The following is a 25,919-nucleotide window of genomic DNA, read 5'->3' on the forward strand; positions in this document are numbered from 1 at the left end:
GGTTATGATGGAGACGAAAGATACCGACTATGGATCAAAGAAACCAATAGTGTGACCTGTTCACGTGATATTATATTTAACGAAAAGCTCACAAATTGTGAAGAAAGTGTGCAGTTACCTATTCAAGATCAAGATAGCCTAATTTCTGGCTCTGAACATCAACAAAATTCAGAAAAAGATAAGTCAGAAAAGTTTCTTTGTGAAGAAGATAATTCAGAAAAAGAATACAACAAAGAAATATCTGGAAATATATCAGAAGAACATTTTGAAAGACAAGAATGTGAAGATATTAATTTGCAAAATAATGCACAGTCAAGATACCTAAGAGATAGAGCTGACTTGAGAAAGCCAAAGCGTTCTGAAGATTATATAATGATAAGTGAAGCTTTTATTATTGATTCTGAAGAGTCCAAATCTTATGAAGAAGCGATCAACTGTAAGCAAAGTGTTAATTGGAAAGAAGCTATGGATTCAGAGATGAAATCATTGATAGAGAACGAAACATGGAGTTTAGAAAAATTACCAAAAGATGCTAAAGCTATACCATGCAAGTGGGTTTATAAGATCAAAAGGAATCCTGAATTTCATTATCCAGAAAAAGAGAGAAAGTTTTTGGATTCATCATTATTCATTTTATTTAATTCACCACCTGAGATTCAAACCTACATAATTTCCTTAATTTTGAGAGTTTCGCTAAGTAGTAATTCAAATAAATTTCTTTTGCAGCTTGATAGGATTCTTGCCATTACTTTTTTAATATTACTGACACATGAACAAAACTAAATATTCCTTTCAGGTACGCGTGCTTGCGATTTTGAAAATTTTATATCTTGATTCTAAAGTTGGAAATCGAAGATTTGCTTTTCTGTACGCTCATCAGTGTTCAGTAAACATTTTGATTGGTATTCTGTTATAATTGGTTATTCTATCGTGCTTTTACAAATGATCATGACGATGGTTTTAATAAGTCATTAGTTTGAAGTATAAATGTGATACGTGACATGTAAAAAATTCGATCAGCTACAGCTAGCTATTTCATTTGATGACTGTCTTATCTATAGTTAGTGATAATTTTAATGTTAGATGAAACGATGAAATAGAGCTCATAGCTTCCTGAAAATATTAAAACAGAAAATGTAATTAATGATGTGAGGTTTCTGGTTCTAAGTGTCATTAAACAGGTTCCTAAATTAAAAGACAGCATCGTTTCTCCTTATGTGCACAAAGCATCTTTTTTCATTATGTGCACAATCTCAATATTTCAGCCTAACGAATATTTTCTAGAAGAATATCTTTATTAATATGGTGATATTATATAAGCTTAAGCTGCAGATGTTTTAATGTTAATAATATTGACAGAAAAAAAAAAGAAGAAGCACAAGTACAATAATAAATTAAAAATATGGAGTCAATAAAATTAAAGAGTTTTTTAAACAAGTTAATAAAGGCTTAGTGCGATAACTATTCAAACAATATTGTTCTGTGTGTACGGGTTCGTAACAGATTGAATACACAAGTCTGATAAAAAGTTAATAAAATTTATTCTGATCACAAGAATAAAAAAACGCAGGATTTTTTCAATATCACGCAATATAATCAGTAGCTATATTTTAAACTAAGTTAAACAGAACACAATCCAAAATGCAGAGAATGCTAATCCGATCAAAATTTACAGCAGCTAAGTAAACAACAACAGCTCACTAAAACAACTGAACTGAGACATTTTTCTCCGGTTTTTATAGCTTTTTAATTCGGCCACGCGAGATAATTCTAGCAATTTCTGGAAAGCAAAAGAGTAGAATTACGAGATATCTATTTATTAAATGTGCGTGCTCCTGTATTTTTATTTTCCGGCGTAGCTTTCTCTTAAAATAAGTCTCGTGCTGCATTGCACGGGGATATAAAGCAATTTTAATGATAATTCCACTAAAATAGCAAACTAAATACAAAATCCGTAACAATATTATTATAAATCCTGACTCATTGACTTAAAATTGTAAATTTCATCTAATTAAAGCTGGAAGATTTGCTAATATTTACCAATAAAGCAGAATAAAATAAACTGGACTATAAAATTGACATAAATATTTTCTCTCAAATCTCTTTTAACATTAGCTAAAAAACTGTGGAACATACTCTTGTTAGAAATCAATAGATAACATTAAGATGATGCTTAGATACATGTCTGTTTTAAACCCGGAAAAAAATAAAAATACAGATAAACTCTAATTTTACTGTATTTTGATTTGTATTTTTTATGCAAAATTTTCACAACATTTTAAAAATGCAAACGACAAATTCGAGCTTCAAATGAACGTCCGTTTAGAGACAGATAATGGCCTTTTATAGAAATAATGTTCTTGCTTGGGAATTCACACCCTGACGGAAAAGGGGAGGGAAATGTGAAGGCTTGCATTTCGTAACATTTGCCTTATTTGGATTACCTACAGCTATTAAACTAAGGGATGATAGCCTTTCTTAATTTAAGGTTGTTCAGTCAATAGATACTAATCTTCGGTTTAGATGGTGGGGAAACATTTAACGGGTGTGGAGTTAAAAAAGATATATAACAATGAAAAAATTTTAAGTGTAGTAATTATAGTATTTAACTTACATACGAATTGAAAATTATACTTTTCGTACTAACTGGTACAAAAATGCAACCTACAACGAAATAATAAAGACGGTATTTTGACAACTGTGGACACTAATGGCTACAATGGTTATTCCTCTCTGACACCAGATGTCGCTATCTGCTTCAAAGGACTATCGAGTGCAGCCGAACGGAAAATACCGTATTTAATCGCGCTTTTACTACTTTTATCATATGAAAATCGAGGGGGGAAAGTTATGCGCATAATTTAATTTAGTAAGGACGCGGTTATAGCAAGAAGAAAACAAATAAAATGTAGTCATGAATTAACTACCGGTAACTATCATAATGCTATTAATTTAAAAGATGGGCACGGTCCCAAAAAAACACATAGTAATATTAAAATTACACTAAGATGCTTTCATTTCTACTTCCCTATGTCGTGGAATCTCGCCTGCTCTTGAGGCAAACTGCTAATTTAGTGCTGCAGGAAGTGTTGTCTGTATAGTTTGCAAAGAGTCTCCATCATCACCATTGTCTTCGTCAACGTTCTGCCTGTCTTCCCACAAGCAATAATCTTCATAACCATCAAGAACATTAAATATCTCCGTTTTCCTTGATGCTCTTCACTGTTATTGCTTCGTCAATCAGAGACTTTGCCCCCGAATTCCATGAGAAAATCAGTTAATAAGATGAACACAATCATTTAGTGGAGAAATTAATATTAAAATTTAAAATTCAGAGAAGCTCATCTTCCGAACGTCTAAGGCTCCGGAAGCCTTGTGGCCTGCGGCCACACACAACTACGGAGAAAATTACGTGAAGTCTTTAAAAGTTTTGGGAAAATCGTGTTAATGCTAGGGGGGGTTACTCGAGTAAATATGGTAATTTACCAATGCGGCATGTATTTAAAAAAGGTGTGGTTATTAAATGAAACACATTTTAGTACATATAATTTCATATTTTTATGAATTGAATTCTGAAATGGAAAAATTGAAAGATTAAAGTTTTTAGTGAAATACATTTTACGAGAAATAAATTGGAAAAAGAATTTAGTGCTTTGAGTTAGAATGGGAAAATGCTTTAATTTGCTTATCAAAACAAAGAAATCAACAAATTGTTGGACTTCCTGATAACGCTTTCTATTATCCCAGAATTACCCACGCACCCACTGATTAATACTAAAGTATTGTAATACTAATAGTAATGTAATATTGTTATACTGTTGCAATACTAATAGTATTATCAATATTAATATTCTCGTATACAGAAACGAAATTATTAAACAGGTTATTTTTATATTAACAAACTTTGGGATCGAAATAATAAATAGGACTGGATGGGATTTATTGGATTATTATGAAGCATACTACGGTTATCAGTTTAAGGGATGGGATGCCTTCCTTTAAAGAAAACTCGTTTGTATTCACACTACGCGCAAGGGAAAACATGCTAATGTAATGAAATCAATTTTGACTCTTTGATACAATCAGCAGGAAGGCGTGCAAAATACATTATATCCAATACAATCGAAATCTATTCAGATCTACTTTTTCAAAATTGTCTACACATGTTTGAAATGTGTCACTAAGAGATAGCATATAAGCAATACATTTTGCAGTGACTGTTTTTTGATTATTTATTACACTGAATCAACCTTTCTGAAATAATCTGTACTAGTAATCCACAGAAAGCTCGTCCGTCGGTATTTGAAGCTGGGTTGAATCACCAATGTTTAGCGGCCCTATCCACTCCACCACCAGAAGTGCAATATTAAACAAATAAATCGTTTTTAATGCAATTATTAACATATAGTGTAAATTAATTACATACAAATGTTAGACACATACATATATACGCACTACGAAAAAGTTAGATAGCGTTGAAAGAAAAAGTTCAAACAAGGGAGACTTGCTGCATCAGGAGTTAATAAGTTAGCGAAAGAAACGCTTTCATATATTACACGTAAACGTCTAGGGGTCATGTGTTTTATGTATTAGATTCATTTAAAGTTTATCAAATAGTAATAATAAATAATAATAATAATAAAGGTGAACATTTTAGATATAAATTAATTTTGCATGAAGTGAAATTGAGGATAGATAACATTTCTAGAGTATATTTACATAATCACAGAAACAATCAAATTTTTGCCTGCAATTATTCTTCTCAGAATTGGTATTTATAGGAAGTATCTGCAACTGCAATTTAAAAAAGAAAACATTCCAATGCGCGACGACAACCGGTGAAAAGTTTTCAATCGGAAAGACTCAATTTACTCTTGTCTGCACATCAAGTGTATCGAAAGATTTCCGCAGAAATAAAGCAAAAAGTGGGCCTGCGCACATCAGAAGTCACCGTGAGTAGAATAAAGAAAGAAAGTATGATAGGTCAAATCCCATTCAAGAAATCTTACGCAACAGGTTACGTAACTCCGAAAACCTTGGAGTCACGTGACGACAAATGAACTATGAAAAGAACAAAGATACGAAACCTAGGAAAGGAAAAGACGCGTGAAAGATGGTAGAGCCGGCAAATGCCGCACAATCAGAAATTGAGCAAACTGATTATCATATCACGTATAATAATGATAAACATATTTTGGCAGGCGGATTCTCACACAAGACACCAAGTAACAAAATGTGATCGCGTCTCTTCTTTCAAAGGTGCAGATTTTTAATAACAAATAAATGAATAAGATAAGATCGATAATCAAACAAATGCGAAATATGATTTTATTTACTGTTTTCAATGCATTAAAGAAAACACTCGATTGATCAGACTTATCAGAATGGGTATACGTACTTAGTTTGACGATCATATGATCTTCGTACTGTACAGCATTTCCTTTAAGCAATAATACCAATCAGATGTATAAGGAAATATCTAACATAATTTAAAGCGAGGAATTCAGACTTTTAATCTTGTATCTATAATTTAAAAGAAATAGATAGTGATGGATTAAGTGGATGGCGGCATGACATCATAGGGTCTCTAACCAAGAATTAGACACACATGTCCAATCAAAAGTCATAATGAAAGTTAATTAAATCTTTTCTTTGTGTATGGCAATATTTAAATTTGCCCCGGGGATAACATTCAGTTCCGCATGGTTCGAACCAAAATGGATGTCATCTCGGAGATATATTGTATATGGTAACATCCCCCCCCCCTTTTAACAGGTGATATATTATGAGAAAACATCAACGTGAATAGTGTAATTCAATGATATTTAAACATACAAAACAATATAAAAACATCTTTTGATTTCTTAAAGAAAATATATTGTTTTAAAATCTATGATAAGAATTGAGAATATGAAACAGCACAATCCTGATTAACTCCAAATAAAAACGTAAACTGAATTTCTAAACCAAGATACAATTTTCTATTATTTGTTTTCAAATACTTACAACGGTAATTGAGTACCCAGAAACAATTATGGAAGTTATTTTGCATTTAAAGATTCTACAGAAAAGATTCTACAGAAAAGATCTGGAGGAAGACCTACTTAGTTAGGAATATCTGAATTCAGCTTATCGAGAAAAAAAGAAAATTTCAGCTTTATTTTAGGCTAATAATTCGAAGTATGGAATACCTTGAGTTACAAAACTTCAACTACGAATACCTTGAGTAACACAACTTCAACAACCTGGAAAAAGATAACATACATCAATTACAAATTTCGTCCTTGGGAAACATTTAGTTCAACCTTATTTGCAAACTTCGAAGTACTGAAGTTGAATAATGATCCGGACTAGTCAACTCGACCACCAAACCACAGCACATCACTGTGAATACCTGGGATTGCACTGGATTGAATTACTTGATTTAGAAAAAATACATATTAGGATTATCTTTTACAGTAGAACTTGCTAGAGAAAACTGGCTCTTATGACACACAAGGAGGGAAACCAGGAAATATCCATGAGGGCAACCCGTTCATGGCCAATCGAACGGTTTGTGTTTTGTGATATTACCCGCTTAGACACTAATAGACGACTTTCTTCAGGAAATTATCTCGTATTTACGTTGAACATGATATAAAACTCATGCAGCCACACCATTTTATAATACTTCTGAAAACCAAAACCAGAGAAACTACCACTGTTTCGCAACTCTGGCTACTGAATCGCTGCTAAGTCGAAGAATATCTAAGGACGTCTGGCCCTCAAAACCTGAAAAAAAGATTGAAAAGTATATGGGCAAAGTGCAGAAGGGCTGGATGCTTTCGTGGATGATTTTATAAAGCAAACTGGCTTGTTTTTACGCTACATATGGGGAAAACCACGAAGACTTCCACGCAACCAGCCCATCCGCTGGGATTTTAATCTGGGTCAAATTACCACTGTTCAGCGGTCTTAACTACTTGGCCGACGGTGGGTCCTGTCGCTAAAGGACAGCGTATATCAGTCAAATATACATTTCTGATATTAATTAGACCTTTTTCTATAACATTCGTCTTTTTTAGCCTCATTAAGCAAATTTTCAAAAACTTGTATCCATAAATATTTAAATATACTTTACATAAATTCCAGCAAAATGCCAAGGAGAAACCTAAAAACAAAACACACGTGCGACGTACTTATATTTTGAAGTCAGCCATTCGAAGATTTTTTTCAGGCGTTCAAACAATGGTACACTGAATTTACAAGCGATAAGGGAACAATACGTATGTGTGGGGAATGCTTGAGGAAGTAAATAATTCTGCAAAGAGGGTGAGTTGTATTCAGTGCAGCTATGCGCAAGAATGCCATTCTAGGATTTCGAGTAAATGAGGACAAAATTTGGGTTGCCCTTTCCCACCCGAATGAATTTGCGGAATTAGAAGTTAGATGTTTTCTCTTTCTGTAATCATTTAATGTCACGATTTTGAAGTGAAAATCGAAGGCTTTAATTGACGTACACTTGATCTAGTATTCCTTCCGGTAGTAAATATGGCTTCTGCCAAACGAAACAACACAACGTTGATTTCAGATGGAATGTCATTCAGTTTGCGAAAGAAAATGGAAATCGTGCTGCAAGCAAGGATATTTGGTGTTGGTGCAAGAAGGAACGGATGGTGATTATTTATTTACAGATCAAAGTACCAATGATGGCGAAGATGAAACAGAATTCGATGATGAGCACGAAGATATTTAGGTCGTACAGAAATGAATGATACAAATGCTGCCACAGAGTGGAATACAATTTATTAACAAAAAAAAAAAAAACTGATAGTGCACCCGTTAGAAACAATCCCCGCCCATGTCAATACACTTCTGCCATATGGCTGAGAGGTTCCGAAGGGCTTTGGCAAAACAGTCTGTGGGGGTGTTGGTGCACCACCTATGAACAATTCCATGCAATTCGGCAGAAGATTCAACATGTTGGCTTCTGACTGCGTCCTTTATCTTGTCAAGCAAGGCGTAGTCCGAGGTCTTGCTTCGAGGTCCACCCACTTTGCACACACATTTGTTAACTCCAAATCACCATGCACAATCTCATGCAATGTTCCTTGCGCAAGCCCTGTCTCTTCCTGCATCTTGTTGAACGTTATGCGCCAGTTTGTCATGATCAAATCCGACACGGCTGTCACATTCTCTGCTGTATGCGGTGTTGCTGGTCGTCCCGCGCTGATACTTTTGGCTGTGGTCTCCACTCCACTGCTGAACTTGGCCAATCAACGGGATACAATACGCCTTGAGGGTGCGTTGTTCCCGCACACCGACACCATGCAACGATGGATCTCATTATCCTGTATCCCTTCCTTCCATAGGAACCACGCTGTCTAACGCTGACCGTGATAATCACTGTGAGAGCCATTATGTCAATCAATTCTGTACGATCCAAGTATAACGGATGACGAACTTTTTCATGTTATCCGATAATGAAAATTTGGCTAATCTTTGGAATATGGTAACAGGTAGTTTGGCGACATTTTAGTAAGGCGATAAAGGTTACTAGCTAGGACTTATGCAGTGTACATGGATAAAGTCAAGAGTGTGCGCAATGCCCTTTTTGTGGAATTCTGGTGAAAATAGGTCGATGTGTACATGGATACCGTGTATGTGCAATTCTTAAAAACCTGGCAAGCAGTGGGCGATTCTGCACTTTCTCCCAATTTCGCACCTAATCTTCGTCATGATTAAGCACTTTTGTTCCATAAAAGTTATAGCATAAGCGTAATTCGGCTAGCAGGATTGTTGGAAAAAAATGTTGAGTAAAAAAAAAAAAAAAACACATGCCTTTACTTCGTGAAAACAAAATGGCGTCAAAAAAAAACTAGCAGGTTGCTGTAGCAGGGTTGGTTGCCAAACTTTCGCCAAAAAATCGCGAAGTTACCATAATCCAAAGATTAACGGAAAATTTTAAAGTTCATCAGGTATTAATTTAAAAGTCAAACAACAAAAATCAGCGTTATATTTTCAAATTTTCACGGGACTAGTTTCGATGGTTTTACAGAACCATCATCCTCAGCTGCAAAAGCGCAGAAAAAAAATATTTGTTCGACGTGTTATTGTATCTTATTCATAAGATATGTCAATTCTTTTAAATAAACAGCATTTAAGTAAACGTAAAAGATCTAATTTTTGTATGCTTATTTTTTTTCCTTATTTTTAATTCTTTCATTTCTATATCCGGCATATAATGCGCACCCTCAAGTATCGATATTATTTTTTGTATTAAAAGTGCGTGTCATTCGCCGGCATATACGGTACATATTTCCATAGTATCTTTCGAAAGTTCTAAGGAATTTAGGTATTTTTTTATTTCTTTAATTTTTATCAATATTACAATGCAGTTTTCAACATAATTCCTATTTAATTGAATACATAGATCCCAATAGAAAACTAGGCCCACCAGCGGCCGAGCGGTAAAGTCGCTAAACACTGGTAGTTCGGTCCGAGGTTCGAATCCCGCGAACGGGCTAGCTGCATGGGCGTTTTCGTGGTTTTCCCCATGTGTAACGTGTATACGAGTCACTTCCCCTTAGAAAGTCCTTCACGAAGGCATTCCTTTCCTTAGGCAGATAGCCTTCGTGTCCTTTGCCATAATTAAATAAACCAACCAAACCAAACAACCAGAAAACTAATTTTTTTAAGCCGTCTATAAAGAATTTTTTCGGTATCTCCTCTCTCTATCCTTATGGCATGGTTACTCTCAAATCGAACACCTCGTAATGGTTTTTTTCAAATATGGGTTAAAGAATATTGAAGTTTTCACACCCTCTTTCCACAAAATGAAAATCACTGTTCTTCGCATGTTACATGGTTGCAAAAACAGTGCTATGAAAATGTGACTGTGTCAGTCAAACACCTGAATCGGACTAAACAGTATTCTATAGGATAGCTGTAATGCTGCTAGCCGATAGCTCTGCGTATAAGTCCTAGGAATTGAACAAGATCTCTATTCCTAGAACTCTGGAAACAACCCACGTATTTCTAGTTGCAATTGTAATTCAGCTATCTTTAATTTAAACAAAAGTATAATTTCGTGCAAAAAGCCGCTTATCCGAAGTATTAAGCGAAACCACTTCAGATAACTCAGTCTAGCTGTCGCACACCAGAAAACATTTGTTTTCGCCAATAATGCTATTTTTGAATATACCGTAATTCTTCGATTCAATTACGCAACCCTTATTTTCACGCCCCTTTCTTCCTCAAGAAAGAAAAGATTTTGATTCTAAGAAAATCGAACGAAAGCAATGCTAAATTTAATCTAATAAATACGTTTTAACTAATCGACTTTACTTCATTAACAATAATACTAAAAGCAGTATAATGAAAAATTCTGCTATTCCAAGATCTATTCTGAAGTGCATTCTGTTTTTAGCGACTTTCATTCGGGGGAAAAGTTGCGTAGAAATGCGGTTTTGAATAAACTCCAGAATTTCCTTTTTAAACTTTTATTTCCATTTAAATCATATAAAAGAGGGTTTCTTAAAACTTTTTTCAGTCGCGACCCCTTTCTATGACTGAGATTTTTTCGCGGCCTCCAGAGCACCATAAGCATTGCGCAAATCCGACACAAGCGTGAGTGAAACTGTCAATTTTTTCACTAGTACTGTAATATACTACTGCAGTTTTAGGTCATTAATTTCTAATTTTAAGACTTAGAACAATGTGAAAATTTTAAATAAGTTACAGACGAAATGACAGCGTCAAGTGCAAAGCAAGGAAAATAACCGTTTATATTATTAAAAGAATGCGGCGAAACGCTTTCTTTTTTTTTTTTTTTTTTTTTTTTTTTTTTTTGTCTGTATTGTCTTATCTTTATCTATTTTCAGATACATTGTGTAAAAATATTTGGTAATTGTAAAATTATTATATTAAGTTAAAGAAATATCAAAACTGCTGAAATTTTTGGCGACCCCCTGCTGCAGGTCCTGCGACCCCTTTGGGAGTCGCGATCCACAGGAAAGGAAGTAATATACATCTAAATCTTAAAATATAAAAGAATTTAATTTTTATTATAGTTATCATTTTTACCAATTCTTTAAAATCGAATCAGAAGAGAAACACGCCAAAGTGAAACTTAAAGAAACAACCTTAACAAATTATAAAGTTAGTTCAATTAATCCATAAACAGGACTGGGTTCGATTATTTAGTTACAGCAAAAGCGTACCACGGTGAGGTTAAAAGGTGGGAAACGAACGGAAAAATTTCTTTGCGGGGAAAACTTATGACAAAGCATGCTAGGGCCATCTGCTTAAAGGGAGAAATGCCTCGTTGAGGACCATTTTTGAGAAACTCGAAAACGCCCATGCAACCAGTCGGTTAGCCTAGAATCGAACTACTAGAGTTCAACAATTTTACCGCTTGCCTTTTGGGAAGAAAGATGTCTTCGTAGGGGATATTCTACGAAAAAAAAATCAGCTGTTTATGTTACACATGGTGAAAACAACAAAAATCTCATGCAGTTAGGTGGTATAAACTACTAGTGGAATTAACCAGTGTTTTGCGTCTTTAGCTTTTCAGCAACTAACTGACCACAACTGATAAGTAATACTGCATGTATAAGTTTCTATTTTCAGAAATTCTCTTTTGGAGTATTATCATCACTGATTATTTATTTTAGATTGTGGCAAAGAAAACTAGGGCTATCATCTGAGGAAGAGATGCCGTAATGGAGGCTTTCCTAAGGGTAATTGGCTCGGATTGACGTTACACATACAGAAAACCAAGAAATTCTGATACAACAGCTCGTTCGTCGGGATGTGAACCCTTGGTGAACTACCAGCTTTCAGAAATTTTAGAACTTGCCACTTGTGGTGAGCCTTTGTGTCATCTTGATTGGTCGTCCTCAAACAAATTTCTTTAACCGAGTGGGCTTTGTCGCATTCCAAATAAATTTGGTAGGTTATAGAAACACTTGATTAAGTTACAGATAGTTTATTCATTTTGGGGAAAACTCTTAAAGCAAAGCAAATTCTAACTGAAAGCATCATCGATGGATGTAGAGACATGAAAATCACCTCTTAATCATCTCTTGCAGACATATTTAAAAGCTGTTTCTGCAAACAGTATACTGATATCACTTGTTTACATTAAGAAATATAGATTTACCTCTAAAAAATGAGACGGTGAAAGAAAACTTGATTAAAAAGAAATAAAAACTGTAGCTGCATATAAATGGTTTCCAAACTCCCCAATTGAATATTTTCTCTATTGTTTTAACTAAGCGAAGTTCAATTATGTGGGAATTTAGTGCACATTTGCGACTGGAATGAACTAAACAGAAAAAAAAAAAAAAAAAATTCTTTCTCCATAATATTTTACATATTTAATGATACACCATTTACTTTTTGGGAGGGCTGGAGGTGATTTGTTTTAATGCTTTTAGACGTTTTAAAAAGAAAACATTTTTAACGATATATAACTTTTAATTTTAATCCATAAAAAAGTCTAACGTGAAAATAATGCACAGAAAATTATAAATGAAATTCATATATTTTTTTTAATTATTCTATGATAAATATGATAGCATCAACGGATTTCCCTTTCGTTACAGAAGCCCCACCACCGGCCAAGTAGTTAAGTTGGTGTATTTAATTATGGCAAAGCACACTAGGGCTATCTGCCTAAGGGAAGGGATGCCTTTGTGGAGGACTTTCAAAGGGAAACTGGCTCGTATACACGTTACACATGGGGAAAACCACGAAAACACCCATGCAGCCAGCCCGTCCGCGGGATTCGAACCTCGGACCGAACTACCAGTGTTCAGCGACTTTACCGCTCGGCCGCTGGTGGGCTGCCAAGTAGTTAAGACTGCTGAATACTGGAAGTTCGACCCGACTTCTGTATCAGGCGAACGGGTCGGCTGCAAGGTTGGTTTTCGTAGTTTTCCACATGTGTGAGGTGAAATGCGAGCCAATTTCCCTTAACCGCTTCCTTACAAATTTTTTTGAAAAAAATTGCAAAAAATCATCACATTTTTTTATTTTATTATTAAATACAACAAAACGAAACAAATCAAAATATGTAGGTTTTAAGTTGAATTTTTAATTTTTTGAAGGTGTAAAAGCATTTATTTTTAATATTAGTTTACTATCACGAGTTATCTCGGGCAAACGAAAATAGTTAAATATTAATCTTTGTATGATTGTTTTTGAAACAAGGGACAACACAGAGTGGGGTTACTAGCTTACCGCTGGAATCTCTTCCACGGGAGCACAGAGTACACTGTCTCGTTGAATTTGATTTCCCCTCCCCAACCTCTTCATAATCACTATCTGAAAAATCATCGCTTTCGCTATCTTGCATCATCGTCATTATTTTATTTTTTTCCCAACGCATGCATCCTTTTTTATACATTACTAATCCACAAGCCAACGTATACTATACAATGGGGAAACACGCGACCAGTCCCTCCAAATGAAGCGCGCAACCAACAAAATTTGGCAAACTGCCAATCAAAGCTGAATATTTCCTTTCATTTCCTCCACACCGAGTAAAACCGTGATAAAAGAAATCGTACTAACAAATTCTGCTTCGCCCGAGTTTTCTCGGGATAATAATTAACTGCAATATATACGAACCCGAGATAACTCGTGTTATGTAAATTCTTATGTATTTTAGTTTTGTTGTATATAATTATTGCATGTTATTTTACTGTGCATAATGTATTCTTAGTATTATAATATTTTACTGTGTTTAATGAATTTGTATTGAGCTTATTTTAAAATTGATAATATTTAATATTTAATATTGTTAAACTTTACGGCAAAGCTCCCTTTAAGTTTGGCAGAATTGTGTTACAGTTAAAAGGGCGCGGGTGTATTTCCGTTTCTCACGATTCGGCTTTCTTTGGAGGTTACAGGTCACTGTCCAGCTGCATTTTCCCCTTTTTTCGCGGGGGTTGAAAACACGTGTTTTTCTCGTTCAGAGGCGAAAAGTTCTAAGGGGCAGCGATTTTTTGACAGAGTTATAGGTTGGAAACATTCTTCTGTTGCGTGGGAAAGAAAGGGTCTGTCTTCTTGTAGAAAGTTCTGAATTTCTGAGAATTTCAGTGGCTATTTATTACCTTTCTTCTAGTTGGCGAAAGGGAGTCCAAGTTTCCTTAAGATTGGCTAAATTTTTTAATTTTAGTTTTGTTTGAACCAATAGTAATTTTGAGGCGTTTCTTGGTGTGTGTAAACCGAGGTTTCTTAAGCCGTTGCACGGAAGGCAGAGGGGATCTTCTTTTGGACTTGGAAAAAAAAAAAAGATTTTTTAGAGAAGACTTTTAAGAGGTTTTTGGAGCCTTAGGGGTTTGCTACTTTGACGGCCGGCCGCGGTCAGTGAGGTGCTGAGATGGACAGACAGACAAAGTAGACAGATGTCTTGTTTTGCACCGACGCGGCGGTTCTTCGGTGGTCGACCGCGGTATACAGTTAAGTTTTTATCTCCGAGATTTCTGGGTACGGAGGGTCCGAGACAGTGTGGGTGCTCGACATGTTTGACAGCGGCAATTCTTGCGGCCTATTATTTTCAATTTCGTCGCTGAGATTTCTTTTTTCCATTTGTGGAACAGTCTGAACTGCTCGTTCGTGCAGGAATATCTATTTTGCTTTCGAAAAGATGGAAATATGGCGAGTCGTCATCGTCTGAGGTCTGCTTTGGTCTTTTGTCTCCAGTTTCGACCTCGTTCTCTTATCTTCAGTGGAACTTCGAAAACGGGAAGATGATTGAGTGAAAGTGCTGCTTAACGGAGGAATTTGAAAGCTTTAAACTGGAACTATGAAAAGGCTCCGGTTCCGGAAAACAACGATGAAGATTTGGCAGTTATTGTTTCGGGATTTGTAATTATATCGGGGTAGCTCCCTGAGTCTCTCAAAGGTGGTACGCCGATTTCGTGAGTGACTTTTTAATTTTCATTGGTGTTTTATTTTGATGCATAATCCTTTTAAATTTGGAAATGTTTAATACTAAAGCAAGAGTTGACATGTTAAGTAGATAAAAATTGAATATTTTTCCCAAATTTCTAGCTGAGAAAGTAATTTTTTATTTAATGTTTAATAGTCAGAAGTCAATTGAACTAATTGGAGAAAGTGAATCTTTGTTTTAATGTTTAAGTGCTATGTTCAATATGATTTATTCTAAATTAGTCTTTTTAAATAAATTTAATCTTCTGGGTTTCCTGCTTAAAATGATTAAGAACTGTGACGTGTTTCACGATGATTTTTGTATTAATGGAATAATGTTAAATATGAGATTGATATGAAAAACAAAACTATGAGTAACTTTAAAAGATTTTGTAGGGGTAGTCTGGCCAGCTATCTTAAATTATAATGTGTGGGAATTGTCAATAAATGTGTTTATTATCTTTAATATTGTATTTTTTTTGTGTGTGTGTGTGTGTGTGTATTAATTGTGGTCTATTGTAGGTCACCCATGTGATCCTAACGGAAACATGGTTTTTCAACCGAACCTGGGTAATTATATTGCGGTAGTAGAAAAAAAAATCAATTTTACTGTTGGTGACTATACGATCTGTTTACAGAATTTATTTTGATTTTGTTGAGTAGACTTCTTAATTGTGTGTTTGTATCTTTCCCCGGTGTTTGAAGAGATCTGTGTGGTATTTGAAATGTTAAAGGTTTAAGGCTATCTCTAGATTTTGTACTGAAATTTATGTGCTTTCAGGTTGGAGATATAAATTAGTTTTAATTTAGTGAGAGATAGCCTGTAAAAGATTTTGTTGTGGATGTGCATAATTAATCGTGATTCTACCAAAACACCAGGGAGGATATCTATCTTTGATGTCTCTTTTAGATTTTAAATGTTTTGATTATGTATGTACAAAGTTAGATTTAGTTGTCGCGGCACCAAGCAGTTAGTTTTAAAGAGATAAAAGTTAAATGAAAAATATTATTTTTTTTTTTTTTCTACGTAACACTCGGGATAATCAGGCAAGCGGTTAAAAAGACCTCCAAAAGGCATCATTACCCTTAGGGCAGATAGTCCTAGTTTGCTTTGCCATAATCAAATTACCTAATCTAGCCTTTCCGTTACGGCCCATGTTTCCTGCCCCTCTCTTCTTTTTTAAGAAGTTTTACTTAGAATTGCATTTGTCCTTAACTTCGACTGTTTTTTCTGAGATTGTACAGGGTGTTTATAATTAAAAAACCCTATTTCAAAGTTGCCTACAAGCGAAACTAGTGATAGAAAATTATGAAATTTTGTGGCGGTCTTAATGAACAGCTGGGAATTTCTTTCAGGGGGGAAAAAATTAGTCACAAACAGCGTCACCAAAGGGAGTTTTAACTTTGAAAACTTGTAGCAAAATGGAAATTTGTTTTGACGTCATACAGGAGTTGTTATAAAACCTAGAAACATCTTGAAGACTGTTCAATGTGCTTGTTGCTCACAATGACAATAAGTTTACCAGATCGAGCTTTGTTAATAAAATTGTTTTACCAAAACAGTAATTCCGCAGCAGCTGCTCAACGGAAATTTCGGACTTTGAAGAGGATTCTAAGAGGCCTAATGAATGTTAAAAACCTTCGGAAAATGAAAACGAAATTTGAAGAAAGGATCGTTTTCTGTTCATCTTGGAAGAAGATGAAAACTTAGAAGCAGTACACAAGGTTGCGCTTCAAGTCGTACAAGATACAGCTTCAAACTTCTGGTCTAGTACCAGGGTCCGGCATATAGTAGAGGCGCTGGATCGACCACATTTAATTGTCCATAAGATCTTGCGGAATATCCTCTGTTATTATCCTTACAAACTTTCACTAGTACATCGGTTGCTTTATGATTTTGAAGCTCGACTTCGGTTCTCACTTTAGGTTCTTGCTCACTTTGAGGTCGATTCAGAATGGCCTTGGAATATCCTCTGGACAGACGAAGAGCAGTTCGTTTGGACGGTGCAATGAATACTCACAAGCTCATAATTTGGAAATCAGAAAATCCGCTCCCTGTCTTAGAGGTTCTATTGCATTCACCAAAAGTGACGGTATGGCGTGGATTTTCGGCCCGTACTTCTTCGAGGAGCTAAGTTCCACAGATCCAGCGACATGCTCCATCACCGGGCAGCGGTATGCATCGCTGATAAAGAACGAAATTCTGCAAGCACGTCAGTGCATTGCATGTACAATCTTTATGCAAGATGGAGCTCCTCCACACATTGCACGGTGTTCTACGAATGTTCTTAAATGTCATTTTACAAAAGAACGTGTTATTAGCCGCCACTTCGTAATGTGTGGGCTCCCCGATCCCCAGAGCTCAATCTATACGATTTTTAGCTTTGAGGTCATTTGAAACATTTGTTAAGTCGTGAAAATCCACGAACTTTACCTGATTTTAAAGCCAGCATTTCACGTTACGTGCTGAACATTTCCCAGCATTCACTTCGGTCAGTTGTGGAACATGCCTTCTTGTGATTTCAGATGGTAGCTAAAATTAATGACCGTCATGTGAAGCATGATTTTTTTAAACACAATTTGTACAATTATAAAACTATGGTAAAGGTGTGTCTACATGTATAATTTATTAATGTAATTCCCTCCGGTGACGCTATTTTTAACTTTTTTTCTTTCGTTGAAAGAAATTCTCATCCCTTCATAAAGTCCGCCACAAAATTTCATTTTTCTGATCACAGGTTTCGCTTTGAGGCAGTTTTGAAATAGGGTCCTTTCATTACAGACACCCTGTATATTTAAACAAAAATATAGGTTTTCATAGTTATTATATTATAGTCAGTAAAGACCGTTACAATGCAAATTTCCATGTTAGTTCTTAAAAACGAACACGAGTTTCGAAACAAAATTATAAAATTCTTTGTATATTAATTACTATTGCAGAAGAATGAACAATCTAACAGACGGAAGTATCTCAGAGCATCAGTAAGATAAACGGAATAAACTGCAGAAAAGCAGCGTCAGGGAGGTGGCTAAATAAATATTACTGAATTAGCACACAGAAATCAGTTTAAAAAGATCTACAATGAAATAATGATAAGGACAAGCATCGTATATGACTACAACTGCGCTCTTAAGTAAGATCATAAATCAATAAGCAAAATATTTACTTAATATATCTTCTAAACATTACATAAGAAGTTCATTTAACTCCTTATGTTATCTTCCTTCCTTTGACAGGCGGCCTCCGACGCAACTGCAAAGCCTAAAATGCTGGATCTTTTCTTTTTTTAAAGCAAAGTCGAGTTTTGTTTAGAGAAAACCATTTCGCAATACTTTACTATCAGTGCTAAATTAACTATTCACAACAAATCTGAGTCAAAAACGCGATGAGTAAACATTATTTTAATCGTTAAGGCTGGTCGCTGTCATATTTCAATTTTCAATCTCGTGTCTTTTAAAACCCTGCACTACACAGCCTGTAGTGTGAATGGGTTATGGAGCAGAACAACAGTAAATATTTGCAATCTGCAAATTTTGCATTCATAGTTTATTAAGTTTTTATATGAACGGACTTAAACTGAATACTACGGGAAAAATAAAAGATAAGTTAAAAGAAAATGCCGATTAAATAAAAGCAGTTTTTCTAACTATAACAAAGACCTCGAACTTAATTTTTTTTTTAAATCTAAAAACCCCCAGACTTTCCCAATAGGTAATAATGCGCTTTTCATCAGAACGAAAATAACCTACAATCCACTTTCAGAAATAAATCCTTTGTAAAGCGTGAAAAAAATTACAAAACAAACATAGAATTGGTTTTCCTAGTAGTTCTAGAGTATCGGGATCAGTTTTTCCCCAAAACTAATTTTTATTGTTTCAGACCAAACAGAGAAGAAAATCTTTCGCAACATGAAAAAAAAATAAACTAGAAATTTTAAGAAAAGTTATCATATTTTAGTACTATATCATACTTTTTTGGGGCGGGAAACGAACAATATCTTATATAAGAAATGCATGTGTACTCTAAAAAAAAATATGCAACACACCGTTTGTTTAATTTGAACCATGTTCCTAAATTTGATAGTCTCTTCTTGCAATCGTCAGAATTATAATTTTTTAAAAAATCACGCATGTTGAATGTTAAGTCTTTGGAATTTTGAGATATAAAAATCACACGTGTGGAATTTTCCTGCTCTGTCAAAATGCTTCAATTACAATTCTAAAAGCTGCACTTCTTGCCTCTGATAACGAAAAATGAATAATTCTGACATTGTCTACTATACAAGATAAGAAGTTAATGAATTTATTACCTCGAAACGCTAAAAGACTTACGTGGGAAACTAGTTCAGATACCTTACACCCGAAGGGGGGAATGAAAACATTTCCAAAGATATCAAGCCACTGGCACGCTACTTTGCTAGAAAAAAATACTTATCTTGTGCGAGAACAGAATACTAAATAAAATTACTACTGTTCAATAATTCCATCCATTCAACTACTACACTTCACGACCAGCTAAAACCTGAGAACACATACAAGGCTAGAACGACCTTTTCACCCTGTTCTTCAAGTTATCCATCCACACGCACCAAACCGCCCTCGGAAATTCAATTCCTCCAATTCGCTACACATTTGGCGACTTCTTGCCAAATCCAGCGTATTTTTATGTAAAGCTGCAGTTGAAATTGTTAGTTCATTGTAGTGTAAAATGTAGAGCATGTTATTGGTCTTAATTTATATGAAATTTTTCACTATAATCTAAATATGACGCATACGAATTTGATAACATTTAAAACCCGAACGAAACATTACTTAAAACGGAAGAGCTAACAATGTATTCCTTGTAGTTTGGGTTAAATGGTTTTCCACAAGACCGTTCACTTAATTAAAAGTAAAATATATAAATTTAAAAAATCTGGTAGAAGTTATTTTTTTTTTCTTAATTTTTAAGAGTTTAAGCAATTTGTTGCTTCCGAAACAGTGAACCAGAGAAAAATGTCGATTTTTATTTTCTAAAGGTGTTAATTTGATTTTAATTTCCGATTATTTAAAAACTCTGATCATATTTTGTTTGGTTTGGTTTGGTTTATTTAATTATGGCAAAGCACACTAGCGCTATCTGCCTAAGGGAAGGGATGCCTTCGCGGAGGACTTAAGGGAAACTGGCTCGTATACACGTTACACATGGGGGAAAACCACGAAAACGACCATGCAACCAGCCCGTTCGCGGGATTCGAACCTCGGACCGAACTACCAGTGTTCAGCGACTTTACCGCTCGGCCGCTGGTGGGCCTGGTCATATTTTGTAGCAGACATCAATAAAAATTATATCCTGTGTTGTCTCCTAAGACATACTCTTCCAGTCGGTGGCTTGGCAAATGCGGTCAAGAGCAAGAGACTGACGTTAATTACGGAAGGGGAAAGTAAACGGCTGTGTCAGGGATCATAAGGGGAGATATATTTAAAAAAAAGTGTTTTTAGGTCTCATTCAGTATCAGTATATCAGTTTTTAGGTCTCATTCAGTATCAGTATATCATGATGCACATGGTATCAGAATGGAGACAAATTACATAATTTACGAAAAGTTATATTTATTTGTTTATTAACATTTCATTATTACATTGTTTTCGTTCAGGAATTTCCTTCCACCCCCTCTGAGCAATACATACAGGTACATGTAAGTCGGCTGAAAAGCACTGCTATAAACAAATAATTCAACCCAATTCCAGCTGAACAGCGCTTATTAATACTAATTGCTTACAGAAAGCATCCTAGTTTTTGAAAAGCTTTGTATCATCTAACATAAAATTAATTAATTAATCATCTTAAGAATGATTTTGTGTTGAATATGGCAAAACCTATGAGGGTTGGCTAGGCATGATTTCATGGAGAATTTTCTAAGGAAAATGGGCTCATATTTACATACCTTAAGGAAATCCACGAAAATGCTTACACAAAGTGGTACGTTGCAGTAGGGTTCCTTCAATCCATCTTTTAAATTTGTATCTAATTGTCAAGTGCTCACATCTGTTAAATTTGCATCTAATTGTCAAGTGCTCAATTTTTTTGGCTAGTTTATACATTCAAAGGAAAATACAAGTTACTCACTGAACTTCGCACGTTAGTCTGAATAACCTTTAAACCCGATGAACAGTATATTTCTGTGACAAGGCGAGCTTTCTGACTGTACAATCTGTTTTACATTTAGCGAGCTTGTGCCGAATAAGTTTATTCGCTATTTTATGTAATTTCTGCAATATTTTGTAATTCTTTTATTTTTCCATTTAAATTTTATTTTTTAAAGATAATTCTTTTTATTCACAAATATTTATATTTTCTATTTTTCTAATAAGTGAAACATTTAATTAGATTCTGATATTTTGTTTTCATAAGATAAAGTACGAAACCTTTGTTAAAATTTTCATTGCTCACTGTAGTTCAGTGACCGTATTTTAATGTGCTATTTTATTCACAAGTCCATTCATCCGATTTGAAACTTGGAAATGAATTAACAAATCGATCTTTCCATTCAATTGGTCCTATCGACTTGAATACAGTGAGCCTGAGTAAACGGGAAGTATCTTTCGTAAATATAAAAACCATTATAAGCGCATTTCTAAATAATAATTTTAAAATATAATTTTGACAGCTGTTTGACGCTGCTTTCAAAAGATTTCTTAATTATAAATATAAATATATATACTGAAAATTACGAAGAAAATAACATATACGCATCTGTTATTACGAGAATAAGTATTTCTAATGTATGCAATAGGGCAATTTATTTACTGTATCGATTTATTACTTATTGTAATGGATTGTAATATTTGAATATGAATTAGCTGAATATTTAAGAAAAATATTATGACTGCGAGAATAGGAAAAAAACACATTTTTTGAACATTTACTTTCTTATAGAATGCAGATGAATTCATTTTTACTCAACGAAAATCAAAATTTAGTAGCTAATTAATCTGTCTTGTATCGAGCACTTTAGTTCAGTGATCTGTATTAATGTACGCTTTTTTAAAAAAAATTTAAATGCTTCAAGAATAATTAGAAAAGGGCATAATTCTCTTCTTACCCTTAAATTCTTCAATAAAAAAAAAAAAATGCATTTTCAGCTATAACCAAGTGAAATAATTTTCTAAATATAATTCAAAGCATGAAAAATAAGGTACATAAACAGCTTGGAAATGGAACTAGCATTGAGATTCTCTTTAAGAAATATGGTGAAGCTTAACAAAAAGTCTACGAAGTGAAGTAATTCCGTAGAATATTTTCTCCTTCTTTATGATTAAATTGCACTCAATTATACTTTATAAACGACATGTAAATACTATTTAATGTAATGTGTGGATGTGTGTGTGTGGCTCACTAGCGGCTGAGCTGTAAAATCGTTGAACTGTGGCAGGTCGATCCGGGGTTCGAATCCGGATCGACGGGGATGGCTGTATTGGCGTTTTCGAGGTTTTCCCCACGTGTAACGTGCATAAGAGTCAGTTTTGCTTAGAAAGTTCTCCACGAGGCACCCTTACCTTTAGGCAAATAACCGTCGAATGCTTTGCTATAATCAAACAAACCAGACCAAACAATAGATATATAAATAAGTAGCTTAAAAAACTGCTATATTTTATGTATACTTATCAAGTAGTATTTCAATATATATTGTGGGTATACTTGTGGGTTCTTTGTACTGCGTTCGAGTATTATGACGAGATTGACTCCTGCTTCGGGCACGAAATTTATTATGTGGGCCCTGATTTGATCGATTGTATCTCCGTGAAGCATGAAGACTTGTAGAGAGTTCAGATACTTTTTTGGTCAATTCAGCCACTTGTTGTTCGAGGGATGAACTGGAAGGTGCAGCATTAGCAGCACTGACATAAGCTGGAGTAACAAGTTCATTAATTTTGTCAGCCATTCCTGCTAAACGGGTTAGATCTTCATTGGAAGCAGCAAGAATTATTTGTATGTTATTAGGGAGACGCGAAAGCCATAGTGACTTCAACAAGTCGTCACTAAAATGGCTTCCTGCCAGATCACGCATTCGTGACAGCAAGTATGAAAGTCGCTGATCTCCAAGTTCAAGTCCTTGTAGTAAAGTACGTATTTTTGAAGATTCACTTTCTGAATAGATTTCAATGAGCCGCTGTTTCAGTTTGGAGTATTTATCACAATCAGGTGGTTTGAGAATTAAGTCATGCGCTGAATTCAGAATATCAGACTCAATTGCTGCAACTACATGGTTGAATTTTGTAGAATCCTCACTAATGCGAGCGATAGAAAATTGTGCTTCGATCTGAGCGAACCACAATGAAGGATTATTTTTCCAGAAAGGCGGTTGCTTCACCGCAACGCGTGTGATTTGTGGCTCTGGTGGAATATCGTCGGGCATACTGATAGATAATTTTCACTTTAAATAATAAACACTTAACAGCACAAATATTGTAGCATGAGGATACACTATTGATATTTTACCATGATAACAATAAATATTTTAACCATGCAGAAAAAATTTACGTAACGATACACACACAAATAATACAGGGTCAGCAATTACACACACAAATAATATTTTACCGAAATGCATTTGAAAAGAAACCCTTATTTGAGAAAAAATGATGCGTTAATTTTGTATTGCGCACGCACAAAATCACCACTTCACACTGCTAAGGCACTTTCGAAGGAAAAAGGAAATAAATCACTCCTGTAGCACGTGGGAAAGAAATTCACTACTTTCGAACACTGAGGGAAGAATTTTGCCGTAGCACGTTGCACAAAAGTTACTGATGTAGCACATTTGTCACAAAAGTTGAATGATCAAAGAATTATTGCACGACGGCGAAGTCAGCGGAACGGAACAGATCACATTGATGATTTGCTGAAGCTCCTTGGGATGATATGCACGACTTGAAAAAAACACAAGCAATATATATCGATACTTCTAGAAATAATTGAAGGGGTACGTTGTAGCATAAGTTTAATGTCCATATTCGTTGTTATTTTTAGTCAGTTCTTCAGAATGCCTTGGATGCACGTGGCTTAGGGTCGTTGAAAATCCATTGTCAGTAGCGTGCTCAGTCAAAAGGTCACCACTTTTGGTGGTCGTGTGTGCTTAATGCATGGAATAATTAAAGAAAATAAGAGTAGACAATCTCCTATAACAAAAGAATATATTAAATACTAAATTACAATTTAAATTACATTGCAGAGATCAACACAGAGCTCGGAACGCAGTTCGTGCTAGCGTCGCGTACACTTCTCCGACGAGAAGTCTGAGTGAGTAAAGATGTCGCTTTGCTGCTCCGATTAAGAACTGGATTTTACACGTGGCGCCATCTCATGAATAGAAGTTGAAGTATCTGTCGGAACGCCACATATATAATGATTAAAAGAAAGGAAAAGTCGGATCCTAAATTGATTGTATATAATGTAATCCCTATGAAGGCCCTAGCAATTCTTTCTCACTTAAAGTCGTAACCCAAAAAGAGAATAAATTAAACTTCAGATACGTATACAATACTGAATCTAATACAAAATATAAAAATAAATTATATATGTAAGAAACCTAACTAACTATTTATATTGATATTACGTAAATATACGTATGGTAATGAACATTGTATAATAAAGATATTTTATACCTTGTTCTATATTTGGTTCCATTTATATATACCTATACATACTCGTAGATATATATAATTTAAGGATTCCATTTAAGGATTATAGTAGTAGTTAATACTACTATATATAAAACACAAAAGTGCATCAATAATGTATTTTTCAGTATTATTTAACTTCATTCTTAAGAATTTTCTGCAGTCTAGTTTGCGTTATTTTATTCATAAGTCTCAAATAAAAACAATTATTGTTTATATGTCATTAGAAAATGCAGCGACCACAATATAATTGAGAAACAGTCCTTAGCCGTGAAAAGGTTGAAAGCCATTCGGTTATGACTATTATCTCACATACTCAGCTACTTCGCATACATGGAACATAGCATTTGAAATGAAAAACTCAATATTTACTACAAATTCATTCGTGTAACAAATATCTGTCTTTCTACACCTATGGCTTTAAAAAAAGATGTTATTTATCTTACAGTTTATCGTTAAGTAATACATTTTCATTGTACAAAATTGCATTCATTCGAAGAATTCAATTTGTATTTTCCTCTGTATGAAACTGAATGTAGAGAAGTTAGATGTTTGAACGACCCCCACATTTTTTCCAAGAGCAGGAGCAAGATTATCCACTGCTTTTCAGCCTCCCCCCCCCGTGAAAAAAGGGGTTCTAAATTTACGACCTGACCGCATATGAGGGTATTTCTTCCAGTCACACCCAGACAATCACTCTCCTACAGTATGTCCAATCCTATTTTTTTATTACTGTTTAAAATCAAAAATAAAATAAATATAGTGATCGTATGGTACTGAAATTAGACGCAAGTCACTATATAAACAGAATTATCATTCTAATACAGTGATTCTCAACTTTTTTTTTTTTTTTTTTTTCTTTTTGTCGCGGCACACTTTAAGTGATTTCAAAATTTGGCGGCACAAAAAGAAAAAGATACGTTTAAAAGTTGTTAACTTACCTATAATACACTGTATAAAATAGTTTATGATGATAACTTTGAATGTAAAATAAAATAGTATGTACTACGAAAACAGCAGTACGTTTATTACACGTTAATAATAAGAATACTTTTAATGAGAAATCTGAGCTTGATGTTTTTTAATAATTTCATTTACATTTGGTCGTAAAAATGGCAATGCTACTTTTATATCGCCTTCTACATTTAACAAAAGTCTCGATCTTTTTTTCGTTATGTTGGTTAATACTGAAAATCCGAATTCACACAAATAAGATGTAGAAAACTGTAATAATATTTTTAAAGGTTTTTTTTATCATTATTGGAAATCTGCATCTAATATTAATCCAAAATGAATTAATTGATTCTTCCAAATATTTTTAAATTATATCTCGATTA

At 34.5% G+C, this 25,919-nt stretch overlaps 1 protein-coding gene across 2 annotated transcripts in view; it reads right to left on the reverse strand.

Moving 5' to 3' along the window:
- The window catches only part of LOC118184774 (uncharacterized), a 290,183-nt gene that overhangs the window by 209,207 nt on the left and 55,057 nt on the right, over positions 1-25,919 (reverse strand). Inside the window, exon 1 of one of the 2 annotated variants that reach the window (XM_085807620.1) lies at positions 19,252-19,614. The exons of the other annotated variant lie outside the window; for it this stretch is intronic. The gene's annotated coding sequence lies outside the window, so the exon portion shown is untranslated. Of the gene's footprint in view, positions 1-19,251; positions 19,615-25,919 lie in introns of those variants that run through there. 2 annotated transcript variants of the gene reach the window in all.

Source organism: Stegodyphus dumicola, chromosome X1 (assembly GCF_044657685.1).
Source record: "Stegodyphus dumicola isolate Sdum_Otavi_A_Nest chromosome X1, ASM4465768v1".
Lineage (NCBI taxonomy): Eukaryota > Metazoa > Arthropoda > Arachnida > Araneae > Eresidae > Stegodyphus > Stegodyphus dumicola.